Below are 20,492 nucleotides of genomic sequence, written 5' to 3'. Positions count from 1 at the left end.
AGGTGCTGCTGTACAACCTATGGAAACTTCAGCGACGTGCAATACAGATTTCATACTGGGTCTGAAAAATTGTCTTTCCGTCGGAGCCCACATTACTTAATTTCAGCACAGTGTTCTGACAGTCCCAAAACATGTCTGTGTTTGCTTGCATGGAGCTTGCTTGGATGCAGGTCTTGCTTCTGTCAATTTCTTTTTCCTTGGCTGGCCTCCTATAGATTTAATAGTGAGTCCCAGAAAAATCCTTTCCAATGCGATACTATTGCAACTGATACAGCGGTGACTTTAGCAGTTACTGAAATAGTGTTTCTTTCTGTTTTATCCTGTAATTTTATTTTATTTCTTTATTTTAAGACTTGCGTGTATTTGCAGTATAGTAGGGCTAAGCATTTGAATGGGTATCACCAAACAAGTCAGGTTGTATGAGCTCGGGTTGGAAGAGCTGGAGATGGGGCTTGGGGAAAGGAAACACTTCTTAAAAGTGATGTCTTAAACTGTTGGAGTGTGATGTGGGGTACTTTTTTGTCTGCAGGGTCAGAGGGGGCTGCTTATATCTGAGGAGCTGGGGAGGGAATAAGTCAGAACATATAGAAGGAGCCAGGGTGGTATTCAGCAACTGTGCAGGTGAAAGCAAACCGTGGCTGTTAGTCCTTTCTAGATTTGCATCACCTCATCACCACCAACAGCTGCTCCTTACCATTCTGACCTTGACTTGTAATAGCTGTCTGTGAGTTGTAGTGCAAGGATCACTAGGTGAATCTGGTACTTCTTGTCCAGCGCTCAGCTTGTGCTGAGTGGCAGGGATTAGACTGAGTGCAACAAGGAGTTGATGGCAACAGGGCAGGAGAATCCTCTTGTACCTTGGTGTGGAAATACGAGGGAATGGGGGTTTGAAAATCACAAAGGATACCAAAACTGGGTTTTTGATACAGGACCACGCGGATGGTGGAAATTGAAGGCTGAAGTATTTAAATAGATGCTACAATTTATCTTCAGAAGCGGTGGGTGTCTTGAAATGCTTCCTTCTAAGAGAGAGTAGCATGTGTTATGGGCCATCAGCCGTTCCTGCAGTGTTGGATGCTGCCTCTAAGCAGGTCAGAGCCGTCTGCACAGGGAGGCTATGAAGCTGTCACTTGTACAACTTAAACACAGTAACTGGAAGAGGCTCTTCTCCAAACTGTGGACAGTATGGGTGTTTTTTTTTGTTTGTTTTTCTCACCACCTCCCTTTTCCTGTCCCCTTCACTCTCAATTACTCAAGAGCCATTTGCTGTTAGGCAGTCCTAACAGGCTTTGCTTAGGGAAGGTGCTGTTTTCTTTTGCAGTTCACAGCACAGGAGAAGAGGGATTGCACATATGGTATTTTATTTTTTTTCCAGACACTTTTTACATCCCTCCCATTTCAGATCTGTTTTCTTTTTCTAAAAGTATTGCAGAGCAAAAGATGAGGCTCTAATGATGCAGGAGGAAGGAGGGAGAAAGACCCCTTAATTTTTTTGCTGTTTTTACATTGCTGTTGAAGAACGTGGTGTGAGCGTCAGTGTCTGTGCACAGTGGCTCAGAGCGGGTGTCTCAACTTGATTCACGTGTAGACGTGACATGGAGAAGGCAAGGCTGAAGGAGAAAGGCAAATTTAAGGAAGCTGAGCATTGAGGGGCATTGAGCAGCTGGGAGGAGGGGCTGCACCTGACCTAGCTCTGATCCAAGCCAATTTATTTTAGGCTTTATTTTTTCTAATTCTGGTAGAAAAGCACAGGAATGGATGCAGAGTAGGAATTAAGTTGGACAGGTAGGATCCTGGATGCCACCTTCTGCTTGAGAGATGACCTCGGGCATTCCAAGCTCTCTCATTGCATGGTGGAGTTCTGTCAGCGGTCAGCTTTGCCTATTTACTGTTGTTTTTTCTTTCCCTGAGGTTTACACAGCTGCTTTGGTTGTACTTTTACACTCACTTCCTGTATGAGTTCAGTGTGTGCATTAGGCTAAGGGGACTGGGATGTGAAATGAACACATGCGGTTATACTGTTTCCTTTATCATCAGTATGCCATGATCTGCTTGTAGGCTTGGACACCCACTGGTTGTAAGAAAGCTCCACCTGTATTTAGAGCAAACTTTTTCTTTAAAATAGGGCTTATTTTACAGGATGTGAGAAGCAAAGCAGAAAGTGAGTTGCCTAGCAAGGCAGTGAAAAGAGCTGTGGCTTGAATCCAGGCCCTTTGATTCTTTTGCTGCATTGCATCCACTTGGCTAACCTGTCTCCTGTTCAGTACCTTTGTTTCCTCTGACTTGGTAGTTGGATGAACTCGAGAAAGTCAGTGTAGTGTTTATGGGTTACTGGTATTGCTGCATTTCTAAGCTTTGTGGCAGTGAATGGGCCTATCCTTAAGTCTCTCATAGGAGAATGGTCAACTATTTGTGAACTTGGGCTTTTGTTTTCGTGTTGGTTTCCTGATCTTTGTCCCAGTTACTGTATTTCAAAAGAGCAGAGTCTCCTTAAAATGGCAGTTCAATCTGAGATTAAGCAAAATTTTCTTTGCTGGAACTTGGCTGAAGGCTGCATTTATCTTTGTTTACAATCCATGCCACATGTACCAAGTTTGTTCTGCTGTTTTCCAGAAGGAGCCACAAAGAAGCTTTAAATCTGCATTTCTGTGTCCCTCTGGAGATTATTGTGCTTTCACCATTTTACTGTCATCTGGATTGAGCATTGCTATTCAGATTTAACAACAGCGCAGGCCAAGTAAGGGAGCATAATGTTGATCCTGCTTAGTTGGCCGTGTCTAATCCAGCTGTTCCTAATATACTTTGGATTGAATTCATGCCACTTAATTGAAAGGTCTAAAATAAGAGCTAGAGGGGTGTTTGTCTGATGGTGACTTGCATGTTTGTAGGTAGAGATGTTCTTCTCTTTCTGCTGACCATAGAGGAAGCTGAGTATTGTGATCTGTCTGTACTGGGTATTTTACATGAGTGCCTGAAGCTGAGTCAGGTGGAGTTAAGCCAAGTGTTGGAGAGTGCAAGCAAAGCATGGGAGATCCATTGTGTGTGCCACCTTTTGCAGCTTCGTTGCTACTTGGGTTAGATGAAATTCTGCTTACAATTTTGTGGGGCTGCTGAAGGCTTGTTTCCACTTGGATCTATTTTCTTGCTCTGCATATTTTTCTAGTAAAAAGTCTTCCTATACTGACAGTAATGTGAAGGGTGATGTCTCATTTCGATTCTGTAGATGCATCTTGGCTAGCTTTTGTAGATCGTGAAGTCTCCTTCAAGCCAGGAAGCCTCAATGCTGCTGCTGGCAATGCTTGCTCTTGTCTCACACTGCAGGTGATGGTTACCCAGACTCAGCCAGAGACATCAAATAAGGCAAAGCCTCGCCTTCAGGGACTTCATGAATGGTCAGAGCTTAGAGCTTAGGAAGAGCCGGAGGACATTGGTGATGTCTATGAGTACAAGATCAAGCTTGGTGCACTCCTTCAGACTTCTGTTTTCTCTGTCATGACACTTGTTTTTGATTCAGAGCTGGGTGTCTCAGTAGGCCTCCATTCCTACCCTTTGTCTGAGATCGAGATGAGTAGGCATCGTGTCGATCTGGGTTTGTTGTAAATAGATGAAATGAGGATGCTCTCCCTAACCTTCCCATCAATTATGTGGGCTTGTGATGTACAGTTCAACCACTGGGTGTCTCTGGGCTATGCAAAGCTCCAGGCAGGATCTAGTCCCTAGAAAGCTGTTGCTCTGGTTATGTTTGTTTGAGGCTGCAGTTTGTGGCTGCAGTTCAGTATTTGCTTTGAAGGACCTTTTGTTTCCTTATTGATTGACCACTTAAAATGTGACTTCCCCACCCTTGAAAATGGAGTGGAGTTGTCCTGTGCGTGGTAAGGTAGCACAGGGTTTTGGCTAGTCCTGCCTTGCCCTATTCAAATGGAAGCAAACACCCCAGCCTGCCTTCACTTCTCTGTTTCTGAGCAGCATACTTTTGTCATAGCACTAAGCTGTGCAGAAGGTCTGAGGAGGCGAATGTTAGCACAGCAGCCTTGCTACCTTTCTGTAACTGATTGGCTTTTTTCTTTTTCCTTTAGCAGTGACAAGCTTACTCTTGCGTTTAAGTTCAAGTAGATAATTAATCTGTCTGTCAACATGGCTTTGCTAGCCACGGTATTCTCTTCAATTCCGTGGAAAGAGTTACCTTTTCATTGTGACGCTGGAAGGGTAAAAGGCACGCTATTCTCTGCTTTAGAAATGCCACGATAGAAGGTAAAGCTTTCATTAAACGTTCCTGTCTGAATTCATATGCGTAAGTAGTTGAACTGCTGCTAATATCTTTTGAAAGAGAAGGAAAGAACACCCCTGTAATAGCCAGCACTCTGATTGGATGGTTAATCAGTAGTGTTTTCTGTATTGCATGGGGGGGTTGGGGGGGTTGAATCAATTCATTTATGCCAGGGGAAAAAAAACAAGCCTCACAACGAAACATGAATGTTTGTCTATTGCTGTGTGGTACTTCTCCCTTTCTTTCCTACCCCTTCATCTTGCAGTCAGGGTAGCTGACATCTCAGTGGTTTGCAGGTGATGCTATCCATGTTGTAGCTTTCCTAGTTATTGACTTGCCTGATGGAAGACTTGTGGTGGAATAGCTGGTGAAACAGCTCATTTGTTGCAGGAGCTCTTTCCTTCTGACCGTGCTTTGCCTGGGTACCTGGTTATTCCAACTGGTGTTTTGTTTTATGGTGCATGTATGGGAAATTGGTAATGACAGCCTGAACCTTTGATTAATCAGCTGAGGCAAGTGTCGGGGCAGCTGTGGAAGCACAGGTGAGAGTAATTTAGCTGTGCTCCTGGAAGGGGTGGAGCTCAACTCCATCTCCTCTAGACCCCATTTAAGGGCTGACCACCACTAAGGCAGCATCTCTTGGAGATTGCCTCAGCAGTTCCCAGCAGACCGAAGGCTTCCATATGGGTGAGTTTTTCCTGTAAATAACCTTTTGGGTATTTACAACTACCATCTTTCCATTCTTGTCACGTACAGGTGCATAAAGAGGTGAGATGGGATTTTGCTGATCTTGACCAGGGATCTGAGCCTGCCTCGTCTGTGGTAGTACTATTTTGTTTTGGTAGTGGTCAAAGTATTACTCAGTGCATTCCTGAGGGATGTCAGGACCTGAGATTAACTGGCTTCTGGCACTACTTGTACTAAGAGGAGCGAAGGTGGTTTCATTATATTCAAGACTGAATAACGATGGGGTTTATTTTGTGAGTTGGTTTGGTGGTAGGTAGCACTCAACTACTGCAGCTGGTGGGGAAAAACACTGCAAATAACTCAGAGTAATAACTTGCAGTACTGTATGCATACAGTTCCGTGGGAGCTGAGAATTATTTCTGTGTAGAGGTAAAGTAATTCCCCTTGGCTTCTTGGTGATGGGTGTGTAGAACTGACTGCAGGTCTAGGCTTGCAGTAACACAGACTGAGGCTTGGTTCATAAATTCAGCACTTTTCCGTGGCGTGTGGACAGGTGTCATGTTCATTGCTGCCAACGCCAGATATTCATTACATCCTCAGTTGCAGGTTGATTTGGAGCCATAGTGACTAGCTTGGATGAAATATCTGGCTCTGGGTACGTGGGAGGAATTCTTCTGTACTTAATCCAGACTATTCTGTTCTAAGACAGAGGTTCTTAGGTTGCAGAGGGAGACAAGGAGCTGGGAATTGTGACAGTGCTGTCACCTCTGTGCTGTAGAGTGAGAAGAGAATGCCTGGCTTAATGAGACAGAGAGCTCAGGAGTTCGGAAACGATGGGGGTTGAAACTGCTACTGTAACTACTGTACTGCATTTACAAAAGGACATTTTACAAAGCTGTTCCCCACTTTGAGTACTCAAGCGCTAATTTGAGTTACGAGACCTGATGCTGGTTTCCATTTATTCCTCCTCCATTTTCAGTCTGTAAAGGTTATGTCATTTCTTCGGAGACAGAAGCTTACGTTTTACTGGCACCAACCCATGTGGCTGTCTGCAGCTGTAATCAGGAAGGGAGGGTTGTGCTGCTAGATGATGTCACCAATGGGTTTCAAATCAAGGACTAGTTTGGCAGTTGGAAGATGCCATATAAATTTGTTTGTTTAGGTAGTTGAAAATACCACAGCGTGAAAAAGAATGCTTATGAAAACAGCAACAACGCTCCTTGCATCACCTGCCAAATCCGTGGTACCAGAAGAGGAGCTGAGCGAGATGGATCTGCTTGGTTGTAATACAGATTAGCAGCCTCTACCGAGAGGGAGGGAGAGAGGGGAATGGAGAAAGTTCATTTTCAAGATACTGAGAATACAGTTATTACTTATTCTGCTATAATCTATGTTCCTATTCAGCAAAGGGCTGAATAGGCATTTTCAAGTCAAGCGTTTAGAGGTACATTTCCAAAGGTCTTCTAGTCTCTAGAGGTACCAAAAGCAGCAGTTCAAAAGGCTTTTATGATGTATATTATAGATACCCTGTACCTACAGAATCCATGGAGAGTTTCCTCCTAGGTCCTTTCTATTCTTGTTCTTTGATCACCTTGACTCTGAGCCTTGCCTTGCATCTGTCTCACTTAGCAAGGCGGAGTAGCATGTGTCAAACAAAGTATTTTTCTGAGTTGAGTTCTTTATGATGGAAAAGATCAAGGGGGGAGAGAAAAGACTGTGGGAAGCAGTGACCAGAATATGGTTGTTATTTAAGCCCAAGTGACTGTGTAAGTACACAGATGAACAAGGATGCCAGCTGTGCCAGCAGCCTAGCCCACTGGAGTCTGATGGCAAGATTACCCTTGTGTTTAGCAGCTCAGAAGTTTGCTCTGAACTGGTAGAGTCAGACTCATGGGGCTGCTTCACTTTATGGAGATACTAAGCATGAAGTACACAGTAGAGATTTGAAGGTGCTAGTGATTAACTAAACGAGAACTTGAATGGCAAAATGATCCTTTTATGCTTCTTGGGCTTGGCAGAAGGAGAGGTGTTAGGGTGATGCTGCAGTATGTTTCAGAGCTGTGGGAGTTTGTGGCAGAGTGGAGCAGGTGTGAGCACTCCAGATCATGACTAAGTGATGCCTCGTCTGATGAAGAGGGCTGTTATATTCCTTTCCCTTCAATGTTTTCTTCCAAATCTAATTTGCCTCAATTATGTATTTTCTCTCTTATTTACAGTTACTGATAGCTTGCAGTTTCATGTCAGCCTGTTTCTGTTGCAGGCTGGAAGGTGAAGGAATTAATCTCTGCTGATTGGGGAGACCTTGTAGCATTAAGGTACTGCACAAGGAGATAACGGTCCTGACCTCAGGCACACGTACTCTGAATGGTGGAAGGTGGGCTGGATATGTTGCTAGCTATAACCCTGGGGCTGGGAGCAGCCTGTGTCTCCCAAGCACTTAGTTCAACCTCCCAGTTACTGGTGTATATCCAGGCTTGTTTAGCACTCAGTGCTGACCTGTTGATTTTTGATCTTCAGTACTATATATTTTCTTTTAAGCTAATGCTCTCTGGGAACATCTGTTGTGTCATGGTTATTCAGTATGCAAAGAAATGGAATGAAAAAATAGGGAGCAGGTTCCTTGCAGAAGCCAGGGTTCTGCTCTTAATACTTGTAGGTACTTCATGGGCTGATGGGAAGTCGGGATGAGAAAGGTTTCCAAAACTACTGGGCTGCAAGTATTTTTGGTGGTGGTGTTTTTTTTCTTTAAATGAAGCCCTTCAGTATTGAATTCTCATACAGAAGGGCTACTAATGGAGCTGAAGTCTATTTTTTGTTTTCTTATGCCACTTAATTAGTCGGGGGAAAAACATAAAGTAGTACAGTGAGGTTGACCTCATAATGGATTTTTCTTGCCTTTGGATTGGATAGGCTTTAGAAAGGTGACAGCCGTACATTTCTTCACCTGTGTTGGTTTACTCAACGCTTTTTCCAGTAGAAACACCTCACTGCTGCTTGGTTTCTGAACCAGATCAGCAGGTTTGGAAATAGATAGACCAGCTCTTTAAGGCCAGATACTCCTCTATTTTTCTTACGGCTGAGGTTTTCTTCTGCCTCTCAAAGGTGTATATGTGTGTAGGGGGAGATGGGAGAGAATTCATTTCTGCAAAGAAAAAAGAAAAACCTCCAAAGAAACCCAAACTCGCAACTATACTAGATGAAGCTTTTAATTCTAATACTGTACCCCACTGCTGTGTATATGTGCATGCAAATATTTTTCCTACTAACTTTTAATCTCTGGATAGTTAGGTTAGTGTATACGTGTTCTTTTTCTAGTCACCGTGCATACAGAGATTGCCGGCATTTGCCTTAAAGTTTTTTATTGCAGAGTTCTCTGTGCAGAGCCCAAGCAGTGTGTCTAGTCAGCAGGCAGGTTGTTATCTATTAGCACCGGCATCTTTGTGGTCATTAAGGCATTGCCCGATGCTGTGAGTAAAACACTGGACTGAGGACCAAAGATTTATCTTTATTAAGCCTGACTTGAAAGTAATGCACCTGCTTGCTTCTGATCTGATTTTTGTCTTGTTAATGTGCTTCACAAACAAGTGCTTGTATGTCATAACGATCTGAATTACTCAGATGCCAATGAGCTAGAGAACAATGAAAATATACAACTTGATGCAGCTTTCTTTGGGGTGCTTTCAAGCAAGCACTTAGGAAGAGATAACCAGCTTTTTGTGTTTTGGAGGTGATACTAATGGGAATTAGGACAAAATTTACTTGGTTTCAGATCACGTTATGTTGCTTTCTGTGGAACACCTTCTATCTTCCATCTGCACAGCTGTGGAGACCTGGCCTTTTGCAACAAATGCTGTGTGAATTAGATGATGTGTTTGTGTGTGTGTGCATTGATGCTGAAGAGTTCATCAGGAGTGCGTTTTGGAGACTAATTCTATTGATTGTCTAAGTGGTGCTCATCTGGTCTCTGTGTGTGTGAAGGACTCAACAAGGGGAAAGAAAGTGCTGTGAACAAGCAGCGTGCAGAGCAAGAGGGAATGCTTTCCACTCTTGCAAACTTAGAAAAAAGGCTTTGACCACAGTGAGATCAAGATCCTGGTAGGAGGGAGGGAACGGGGCAAGGTAGAAATATCCCAGACTTGAAACTAAGTAAAGCTTCCTGAAGCTAAGCAGGGTTTTTGTTATATATTGATAAGAAGCACCCAGCTAAAAGCTAAACTGGCAAAACCTTTAACCTACTGGAATGTCTTCCTCTCATTAACATCTTCATGCCCGCAATTAGTTCATCTTCTTGGGAACAATTTGTGCTCTACTTTGTCAGGAAAACCTGCGTGGGATTTGGGATGAAAGTAGTGCTTTCTAGGGTGCACGTGAAAAAGCCTACAGCTGTTACTTGGCGACTTATGTAGCGTAGGAAAGAAATCCTGCCTTATATGTTGGGTGTGTTGAATGATAGGTCAAAATATTTTTCTTGCGGTGTGATGTCAGTCAGTCGATGTGGCTGTTTAACAAGTGGATCACATAGTTATATTGTTTTTTTTTTATACGGTAGGCGTTAGTAGATCTCACCTGTGAGTCAGTCTGCTAATGTATGCAGGTCTGTCCTGATTCATGCATTGGAAGGGAATGATGTATATTCTTTTTTCTACCAGGAATTTGCATTTCTTATAAACTACAATAGGGGATAGCAGCACTTCTGAAGAAAGGCAATCTATTTGTATTAAAAGAAATGTGAATTGGATGTCTTGTACGAAACTTTTGAAATGTGCTGTACAGAACATGTGTCATTCTTTGTCCTCACTTCAGTATGAATCAGCATAGAAATCCTGCTTCTAAGCATATGCCTGTATTACTGCTATCTGCCTCTCTGTTCAGGAGTTCAGACTGCAGTAAGGGGCCAGCTCACCTCCTTTGCCCTTGAGAGGAGATGCATAGTGAAGAAATGGCAAGAAAAGCCACCTTCATTCTTGTGTCTGAATATTCTTTCATCACGTGCTGTTGTTCTTAAAAGTCTGTTCTATGTAATCACTGAAAGTCTTGCTAGAGTTTAGTTTTCACCATTTGGAATACTGAGAAATAACTGAGCAGGCCTGTCTCCCTGACTTGCAAAGAGCTGCTGTTCTCTCAGTGCAGATCTCTTGCTTGCAGGTGAGGAAAACTTGAATGTCTTCCCAACACAGCTTTCACTGTCCATATGTCTATCATATGTGATGTCTTGGATGAAACCTGTGTTTCCTTCATGCAGTCCTGTAGCTCTTTTCTTTTTGGTTTCAGGCTTGCATTGACGATATTATGATTACATCTTTAAGCTGGAAGTTGCCTTAGGGAAATACCTGTAAACCAGTCCACTGATAAAACAGTAGGTTTTACAGCCTGCTGGGGCTTCAGGGCATTTTATTTTGTTTGTGGGCTTAATGTCTATTTGCAATCATTTTTGATTCTGGGGATAGCAGTAATACTACCATGCCTCTTTTGATCGTAACGCGTCTAGCAAAGTAAGAAATAAAACTCTGCCTGGGCAACTGCGTGTGGTGAGGTTCCTGAGCATCAAACTTGTGCTTGTTGCGTTCACTTGGGCCTTGAGATGACGTCAAGAAGATGCTTCATAAAGCTGAAAAATACAGTACTGCTGAGTTGGGACATGAAGGATCTTGTGGAGGTAATGAAGGACTGTTGGATGATTTAACTGCCCTTTGGCAAAAGAGCAATTCTCTGTGCTCAAAGACTACCAGAAGATTAAGTTTTCACTACCACTGGATTTTAAGGAGACAGGCAAGGTATCCCTTTAAAAAAGTTCAGCAACGTGAAGGAAAAAACAACCTGCCCTTTCCTAATCTGCTTGGAGGGTGATCGTTTCATATCTTACATTTAAAAAGCGACCAAGAATTATTGAAGGACACGATCTCCAATCTGTAGATGTTCTTATTAAGTAGAATTTTCACGTCGTTTGTTTTCTTTCTAGTTGCCTCCTTTTGGTATGGACAGAGAGAGAATAAACTGGCAGCTGTAGGAACTTGGACAGAAGTGGCGTTTCAAGTAAATTTTGCCCACGAGAATGGCTAACAGCTCTGTTCTGCTTTGCTAGGAGATAATGGGACTGTCACAATGTTAGCATCTACTGCCATTTGTTTTCATTGTTTAATGTGCATGGTCACTGAAGCTCATAATTAGAAAATAAGTTCCTTTTAGGAAATATGCCTTATGAAGCAGAGCTCAGAATTAGTATTCATTATGAATGCCACTGTGTATGCGACTTAAACAAGTATGAGCACCTAACCATTGTTTGCTTTCTTTTCTTTGCAATTATTGTATTATTCCCCTTGTGGCCCTTTAAAATGTTGGCCTGGTTTTGACTTCTGTAGATAATTGTCTAATATAATACATTGGGAAGGGAAGCTAACCACAGAGTTAATTTTGTTCTCTGAAGTGTTCAGCTTCTTAGGCTGATCTATCTTTAAAGGCTTGGTTTCTTGCTGTAATGACTAAACCATTGGGGATTATTGCATACACAGAAATGAAAACATTAACTTGTTTATTCTTTCTGATTAATCTCCTGTGTAAAGATGGATTTCAGAATATGGGGTTTTAGTGGCTTTCTTCCATCCACTTCTGTATAGCATGTAGTAGCACTAATTTGTGCTTTGGTCAACAATTCTGTAGGCTAGAACCATTAGGTAGTGTGGTCTGTGTGCCTCTCTGTCATCTTGCTAGTTTTGCATGTGTGGACTTCAACTCTGCTGGGAATTCTCTTGGCACTAACATTCAGATGTACTGGCTTTCTTGCAGCTTGGCACTTTTGATGAGACCCAAAGGTATCCCATGGGGAAACACTGACAGAGAAGAACTTTGTGATGCCTATAGCAGGGCTGTTAGTAGCCCAGTTCCTCTCATTTCCATTTAATGGCACAGTACCAGGCTTGTTCTAAGCCTTTGCTTGTTGATTAATTTGTTCTTTTCTGTTCTTGAATTGGAAACTAATTGAATGCTTGTGAAGGATGCCAGATTAAACTCTGTTTTTGCCTAGAGTGCCAGTGAAAATGCATTTCCCTCCTGTGCTTCCTTAGGAAACTATGCTTGAAAAAACAAAAAACAGCCTTATGTGATGTTATGTGTGAGGCTGACAGGCACATGCAGATAGTTGCCCTGTATTGATAATGCTTGGCTCTGTTGGCCGATTTTAATCCCACCTTTCCATCCAGAAACCATTCTTGTGTTCTTTAGCTTTGAAAATCAGTGACCTCCCAGCACAGAGTGGGCTGACTATATTGCACTGCTGTGAGTGTCCCTGTCTGCTCTGGAGGCATTCAAAATAATGGCTCTACTTCAGACAAATGAGCAGCACGTTCTGCGAATGGTGCTGCATGTGGTATGATACCCCCCTCCCATCCCTTCCTCCACTTCTCAGAATACAGTCTTAGCTATAGAGGAGAGACCTGAGACTGCAATTACTTGGAGCTCTCGAACAACGTGTTTGTCAGCTTTTTTTTCTTTTCCCCATTCTGTGCCAAAGATGATTAGTTCAAAACAGTGGTCTGGCATGTAAGGGGGGAACCAGCATTTTCTTGTTCCAAACTCACGTCTTGATCAGTCTGCCTGCCTTAGACAATGAAGGAAGCTATTTTGGTTAGCGACAGTGGCTACATTTTACTATCTAGAGTGAATAAACTCTTCTCCCTTGAGATAAGAGAATGTTTGCTCATCATCAGGACATGCACAAACGATATTGCCCCTCCCTTCCCACCCCACAGATGACATCCCCTACAGATGACCTCACATCCCCCAGAGACGGCATCCCCCACAGATGACATCCCAGCCCCCACAGACAACATCCCATCTCCCTCAGATGACATCCTCTCCCCTCAATTGCATCACTGGCTGTTGTTCTCTGTGCCTCCTTAGGGGGACAGGAAGATGGTTTTGCTTTCGGAATCTGGCTGAATTAGAGATATATTGTACTCCATTAAATATGAAGCAGATTTTCTTGTGACATCCCATTTCTTGTGTCAGTGTGTGGTGGATGGGGAGCTTCAGGGAGCAGGAGCAAGCTGCAGCAAAGGAAAAACGGCCTCAGCTTCACAGTACAGTGCTGGTACCTGGAACCTGTGAAGGCCATGTCTGAATGAGATGTACATCTCTCATGAGCTGGTAAAATGGCTCTGGGCTCCAGCACTAGCAGCAGTGATCAACTTCTAGTCTGTAGAGCTGACTACAGGGAACACTGAATGAGGGTGAGGTAGTGGCAGCGAAACATGTAATATTTTTTGTTCCCCCTCCTCCTTTTCTCTTTCCTCATCTCTCAAAGAGGCTGCTACTTCAGAGGTTGTTCCCAGCCCTGCAGGGTAAGTGGAATGAAACGGAGCAGTAGAAGTGAGCAGGAGGTTCTATGGGAGGTACTGGCAGCCCGAGTCAAACACAGCAAGCAGCAGTGATGCAGGAACAAACCTTTTGTCTTACCAGGCATTTATCTTGAGATCTTTTAAGTCGCAGTGCTTACAGCTTGTTCCTAATTAATCTGATCTTCAATCAGAAAATACATGATTGTTGGTTTTTTCCTATCAGAAGAAAGAATGAATCCGGAAAAATTTCTTTGAGCAGTGTTTCTTTCAGTGACTAAACGTGGGCTTACAAACGCATTTAATAACGTTTCCTTGTAGATCTTGATGTCGCTGTGTGGAGTAAGTCTGTAGTTAATAAAAAGAAAATTCCATATCCTTCTGTTTTAAGAGAGCAAGTCCCAGTGAAATGAATAGGGCTGCTATGGTGTAGCTAGAGAGAGCACAGTTGGATGTTCGGTCTGCTTCGGGCAGATGTGACTGAATTGAGGACAAAGCAGCAGCAGAATGGCTGGTTCTGTCACACATGTGGTGCTGTCCATTTCTTGATTATTCCATGAGTCAAGTGGGGTGTTTTGTGTGTCCTCTGACTGTTCCTTTTCAAAGACAACTGGGCTGATGTCAGTTCTTCCTGGCTGTGTTAAAAGCCTGGAGGAAGAAGAATCTGGTGGTGGTTCTATTAAAAGTTGAACCTGTTAAAAGGTAGAACTGACCTCAGAGGTCAAGCACATGTTCTCCATGGTCATCCCTGATACAACAGAGATAGTAATGGAATGGTAAGGGTATTTCAGTTGAGTAGTAAAGGTATGAAGCAGGAGCTGATGAGCTCAAAGTGTTTTGATCCAGCAGAGCCCTTCACTGAAAATATGAATGTTCTTAAATTTTGTTGTATTCAGATAATACCCTCTAAATAACCTAATAGATAGAATAAAGAAACCTTAGGGAAAGTATCAGGAATCAGCAGAAATCATATGCAGATTTTTTTTATTTTTATTTTTTTTCGAATAATCTTTGTCTCTGAGGTTAAAATAACAAGAACCAGATGTAAAATTGCAGATATGTTCAGGACTTTGAAGTCGCTTTGTGAGTTACGATGTTGTGGCTTGGAGAGAGAGGCAAGGAGAAAGAGCCCTACCTTCTGCCAAATGGGCACGAATGTGAAGTTCTCTTGTTTCTCACTTCTCAGAAATGGAGTAAAAAAAAAAAACCTGTTGCTTGCATAAGTAGCTCTGGCTCATCTATCTGAATTTGCTTTCCAACAGGAAGAGCAGTATTCAGACTAAACTTCATTAGATACTGTACGCTTTTGTTCTGCATGTAATTGAAGTTTTATGAACATTAAGTAGAACTTACACAAATAGTAAGAAACTTATTGCCAGCAGAAGCGTTAAATAAAAGCTGCATAATCTTATATTATGCGTTGTTCTAGTAATTCCTCCTTGTGTCTTGCTGAAGTCTGAGTTTGCAGATGATGACGCTGTAATAAATTAGTGGGTTGGAAAGGAGGGACACTAATGAAGTTTGTCTTAATAGGAGGCTGTGAAAGTTCCTCTGCTAGGACTGGTTTTCTGAATTTTTAAAGGCTCCTCCGTGAGAGGGAATGGTAAACATTTCTTGCACAAAGAGACCTTTTTGCATTAAGCATCTGATCCCTGCCATACTGTGTATGTTGCAGCAAACTGGAGGTCAAAAAGGTGCTGAAACAGAAGTTCTGTTTTTTCAGATTGACTCCTTTTCATGGAGATCTTAGTTCTGACTGCAGCAAGTCTTGCGTGAAATGCAGTTGGTAGCATGTGGAAATGAGAAATACGGGAAATAAATCTTTGGTCTGTGTGTGGCAGTAAACACCACAGTGATGTGGTACAACAGAAGGCACCGTCTCATTGCTCACAGCCTCATGATTACTGCTTTGTTTTCAGGTTGAAGTAGGAGAGATGTATTTCATTCCCCTACTTCTGGGTTGGGCAGTGTTGTTGGAAGCATGATGATGTATCATCCTGTGGCAGCCTTGACTGGCCAATTAAGAAAAATCATTAGTGGGAGAGCCACCACTGAGAAAAACTTTGCCCTTGAAAAAAGGAATTTGATGACATGTCCATGAGCACGGGATGCATTTGCTTTCAGGAGTGCTAGAGTCACAAGTTTGGCTTGGGATGGAGGGCATGTGGTTTTTTTCTGGCCATGTCTGTGATTTCACCGTGGTTCTGCTTTATGTCTGTAGCTGAGTGAAACTGGGTACCTGTAGTAGAATTTTAACTGGAAACATGGCTTTCCTCAAGGGATTTTTGTTCTAATTGTAATGGCTTTGAGTTACTGTGATGCCACTCAGACTGTAAAGTAGTCAAAATCCAAGAAGAATCTTTTCCTGTGCATAATTATATGCCCGTCCTTTTCATTATCCTGCTTCTCTTGTCATACTCTGCAGTGCTAGAGGAAAGTTCTTAACCAAGTCTTGGAGATGCTTGTTCTAGTAAAGACTACTGTGGTAAGATCACTTGCAATATGCTGTACACCGTGGACTTGTTTTCTTACCCATGAGGTTGGATGGTTATTTATACTGGACCCCTACAGTGTAAAACATCTGCTGCCCACCAGAACTTGTTCAGTACCTTCGGACTTTATAGCTTGCGAGCTGATCTCTGGATGTCCAGGTTTTCTACCTTCCTTTGCTGGTGGTGCCTGTAGCATTCACAGTTTCTCAATCCATCAGTACAGTAGAGAACTTTAGGGGTTGGAAGGGATCCCTGGAGATCATCTGGTCCAACATCCCTCTAAAGTATGTTCACTACAGCAGGTTGCACAGGAAACAGTCTGGATGGGTCTTGAACGTTTTCAGAGGAGACTCCACAATCTCTCTGGGCGGCCTGTTCCAGTGTTCTGTCACTCTCACCATTAAGCTGTTCTTCATTATGTATACATGGACCTTTCTGTGGTGTGGTTTTTGCCCCTTACTCCTCATCCTGTTGCTGCACGCCACTGAAAAGAGCCCAGCCCCATCCAGTTATCTGTTGAACTTCAGATGCACTTTAGAAACAGCGATGAACACAGATGGCAGATGTGCTTCTGTGGACACTTATATGTAAGAAATCAAATCTCTAGATTTTAATTGCTAATTTCTTTTGGAAAGAACAGTTAGTCTCTGACCTACATATGGGACTCAAGTGTGACTTTCTGATTCTTAGATTGTAAAAAAAAAAAACAATCTAGTACTAAGACCACAGGGATGCTGTCTCTGCTCTACCTTTTTTCTTTTCTTCCCCTTCACTGTTCTCTTTTCTGTTATTAGTGTGGACTTCTTCACAGAGAAGGAGGCTACATCCACGAGCGAAGAGTTAAGAGTGGTTTTTATCAGTTGCTGTTTATATGCTCATGGAGGAATTATTGGAAAGATCCCTTTGAACAAAACTGATTCATTTTGTTTTTTCTCATGGCCTCTCTGGAGAAATCTTTTTTAATCTTATTCTTAATACAGAAAAAAATCTGGTCTGTCAATAAAGGATCCCAGTATTGAGACTTGTAGATTTTGACTTGCCCAGAATACAGAAACAAAACCCCACACGAAGGAACTTCATCCTTAAACGTTTCTGGAAACCATTATTTTCCATGCACAAGTTCTGTGTTGAAAAATTCCCTGTTCCTGGAATTGTGTAATCTGCTTTTGCTCTTTTCTAAGACATAAGTCTTTTCTGCCTTTCATGTACATAACATTTTAAGAAACCTTAACTGTATTACATAGTAGAGATATTGCCTCAATAGCAACGTCATTATGAAAATGCTATTTAATTCAGACTTTAACAAATATTCTAGGCTGGCTTGCTTCAGGATCCGGATGTAAGGATAAAGATCTATAGAGCTGAGGAAGCCACGCTAAAGTGAAGAGTATTGCCAAGGGGATGCAAAAGAATTGTTCTAGATCAAGGAAGCAGATGTGAAAATTTAGTTTACAAAGCGTAGGAGGCAGCTAGTTTCTTATATCAAAAGTGGCTCCCCTTGTTTGAGGACCCCAAATGCTTTACAAGCATCGGTGAATAATTAATTTGTATAGTCATGGTGTGCTTCAGAACTTGTAGGTGCCACACAAAAACCTCAGCAGAGTTATTCATTTGGCTTTTGGCCCTAAAGAATGCTGTATCAAAAGGATAAATCAATAACTTGCAGAATACGCCAGTTTTAATGGAAGGGAGAGGATGATATTGTCTTCTCTGGTCTCTGAAATGAGCTTTTGCTACACGTGATGTGCTCGAGCACCCTTTGCATTCAAGGCACTCGCTTTTAGCTTTTAAAGGAAGCTGTTTGCACCTGTTTAAAACTCCTACCCTCTCAAAACAATTCATACTGCAGTGCACATGATTCTCCCTGAGGGAAGAGAGAGAATAAACTGAACGTCAGATATTAGCTGCAGCGCTTAGTGCACTGCTGGGAGGCACTTGGATACGACAGCTATTCAGGCAGTGTTGGGAGCAATGCAGCACAAAAGAGAAAGTGTCCGTGCCAGCAGATTACGTGTTTGATGTTCTGTACAGTATTTCTCTAGAGCACAGCTATGTTTAAGCACCTAAGTCAGAAGTATTTTTGTTCCACAGCCCCCAGCTACTGGGTGCAGCTGCAGCACCTCACAGCTCTAGCAAATGGAAGTAGCTCTTCTTCAGGCCAAGGCAAGTGATCTTTGCCAGCAAAGATTTTCTTGATGTAGGTCAGGTGGGCTAGCAAGATCCTATGATCTCTGTAATACATAATGATCAAAGAAAACATAAATCCATGGACCAAATGTCATTTTGTGATTTATTTTCACTGGCAGTTTTTTTTCCAAGACTTTATTTGGGGCTAGAGAAGATACTTGCCACTGATTTTCCTTGGGGCATTAGCTCTGATTCTTTGCAGCTATCTGGGAAGTGTCAGGCCTGAAGCAAACAGAAGGTGCTGGCAGTGCTGTATATACAATTCACCAGGTCATGGTAGGCAGAGGATATTGATGGTATACTCATATACCAAGCATGGATCTTTGGAAGAGAGGCTATCTCCATAGTGCCCACCGAGTGGACAACATCAATGGCTGGAGCTTCTGCTGGAAATTGCTGCCAGTGGAAGGGAGTACAATGATACTGCAAAGCGTGCTGGTGTCAGTAGGTAACTTATGCACCAGGTTTCTGATCACTATTTTCACATAACGTTCTTTTGGATGCCAACAAAGGTGTTAGGACAGTGGTTTTCAATGTATTTTTTTCTTTGTTAATGGAGCCGTGCTTTTCAATCTGACCTATGGATTTTTTAATTTAATTTTAGTTTTTAAGATCTTTTTCTGAACGGTTTCCTAATAAAGAACCTTTACATTCTCAGCAGTGGAATTTCTGAGCTTTAGAAGCACTGCTTTAATTTAAGAAAAGTGACGTTAATGCTGTGTCTGCATGGATGCTACGTGGTGCGCCTTGGATGTGATTCTACACTGATTTCTTCTCAAAGATAGTCTTCTCTTTGTATGAGATACACTAAGACTTTTAGTTCTTTTTTTGAGACTTCTGAAGTCATTACTGTGGTAAACCATAACAATGTCTTTAAGCCAACAAATAGCAGAGGTATTTTTCCTCAGATGAATTCCACCCTCTGCCTTTATTTTGCCGTTCTCTGTGCAGAAACAAGGCAACAGTATAATTCTTACCCAATTTCTGCTTCATTTGACCCCTCTCTATGGAAACTCTTCTTCAAGGGTCATAGTCATGCATTTGAATTGAGGCACCGTGTGATCCCTTCTGCTGTGCTGGAGGGGCAACATAAAAATGACAGAAACGATGAGACAAAATGCAGTGTGAATAAGATCCAGTAGCCTATTTTTGAAAAGCTTTGTTGAAGGCATCGCATAAAAGTGACAGAATATAGTTTTATGGTTTAAAAAATGAAGGGAGAATTACGTAGGCAATCCTTTCAGCCTAGTAAAAATACCATAGTGTACAGGAATGGAAGTGCTATGGCTTCCTGTGATCTGAATTGGCATCTAACCTTAGTCAGTAGGTGAAAAAACGCTTGAGAATGTTGCTAATAGTAATTGCTTTTTAATCACTTAACAGCAAATATGTATTTTAAAAACATTCGTTAAGTGAATTAGACAAATAAGGCAGTTGAAATGATAAATAAAATCTCTACAGATAAAGGAAATTCCATGTCCTGCAGTGCATTTATAGTTGGTAGAGGCCTTTATTTTAACGTTTTGGCTTTCTGGAAACTGCACTTTTGAGAGGGAAGGTCTGGTTAGGAAAAAAATACCTCTGTTTAGAAAGGAGGGGAACTTCTGAGTGGGAGATTCATCCCGCCTATTCCAGATAAGATCAATCTTTGACTTCCCTCAAGATGGAAAAAACGTGAGTTATTCTTTCCTTCCTTTTACTGCACTGGGAGCCAGGATGTCCCTTTGAAGTTCTGCCCCTGACACTACAACAGGTTTTGTTCTGTTTTTGAGAACTATTTTCTTTCTTCTCCCCCCAACTTTTCTTTTTCCTTGGATGTGTTTTAAATTATAAAACTAATAAATAAATAAAAGGAAAACTCAATTTTGTGATGTTCCACACTGTGCAGCAGACTCAGTGTTTGAGTGAGCCGGCTTGTCTGTCTGTCAGACCACTGTGAAATGAAGATGGTTATCTCCAAATGGCTTCTGAAGGTAAATGCCGTCAAGGTTTTGAGTGTTTGTAGTGAGTGCTGACAGGAGGATGGAGAAAGGAAAGATGTTGGATATGCCTGCATAACTAGACTGTCCCATGAGAAATTGCAGCCGGTTCTGCTTTCTCATCTGCTCTTCTGTTTCAGCATCTTACCTGGAAAATTCTGAAGGCATTTTGCTGAGAAATTATAACTTAGATAGAGGTGAGTTTGTTAGTTTTACCCTTTGTTTCGGATTTTCAAAGAGCATCACAGCACTGTAGGCTTCTAAGTTGACAGAAGAAAGATCAGTAGGAGGATGAGTTTCTCAGGGCAAATTTCCTCACCCAACACCAAGGCAGCAAAGATATGTTTCTGTTCACAGGAACAGAAGAAAAAAACTGGTCACTTATCAGTCAGTCTTTGTAAATGGCTGTCCAGAATAGTCACTTGCTCATTCACATTGCTGCAGACGTAATTTTGCTTCAGCAATGGATGTGGAGTTGTGCTGAACTTGTGCTTGGTATGAACTCTTTTTATTGCAAGGGAGCAATTATTAATGTGCTTTCCTTTTTTAG

General features: G+C 42.2%; 1 protein-coding gene across 8 annotated transcripts in view; it reads left to right on the top strand.

Annotated features, from left to right (window-relative positions):
* TSPAN4 (tetraspanin 4) overlaps positions 1-20,492 on the top strand; it is a 378,614-nt gene that overhangs the window by 10,275 nt on the left and 347,847 nt on the right. The window contains exon 1 of one of the 8 annotated variants that reach the window (XM_072339191.1): positions 4,187-4,251. The exons of 6 other annotated variants lie outside the window; for them this stretch is intronic. The gene's annotated coding sequence lies outside the window, so the exon portion shown is untranslated. Of the gene's footprint in view, positions 1-4,186; positions 4,252-4,915; positions 4,955-20,492 lie in introns of those variants that run through there. One more of the 8 variants, XM_072339189.1, reaches the window with a different exon arrangement.

Source organism: Excalfactoria chinensis, chromosome 5 (genome assembly GCF_039878825.1).
Source record: "Excalfactoria chinensis isolate bCotChi1 chromosome 5, bCotChi1.hap2, whole genome shotgun sequence".
NCBI classification, from domain to species: Eukaryota; Metazoa; Chordata; class Aves; order Galliformes; family Phasianidae; genus Excalfactoria; species Excalfactoria chinensis.
The sequence above is the reverse complement of the archived record's forward strand: the minus strand, read 5'-3'. Positions and strand labels throughout refer to the sequence as shown.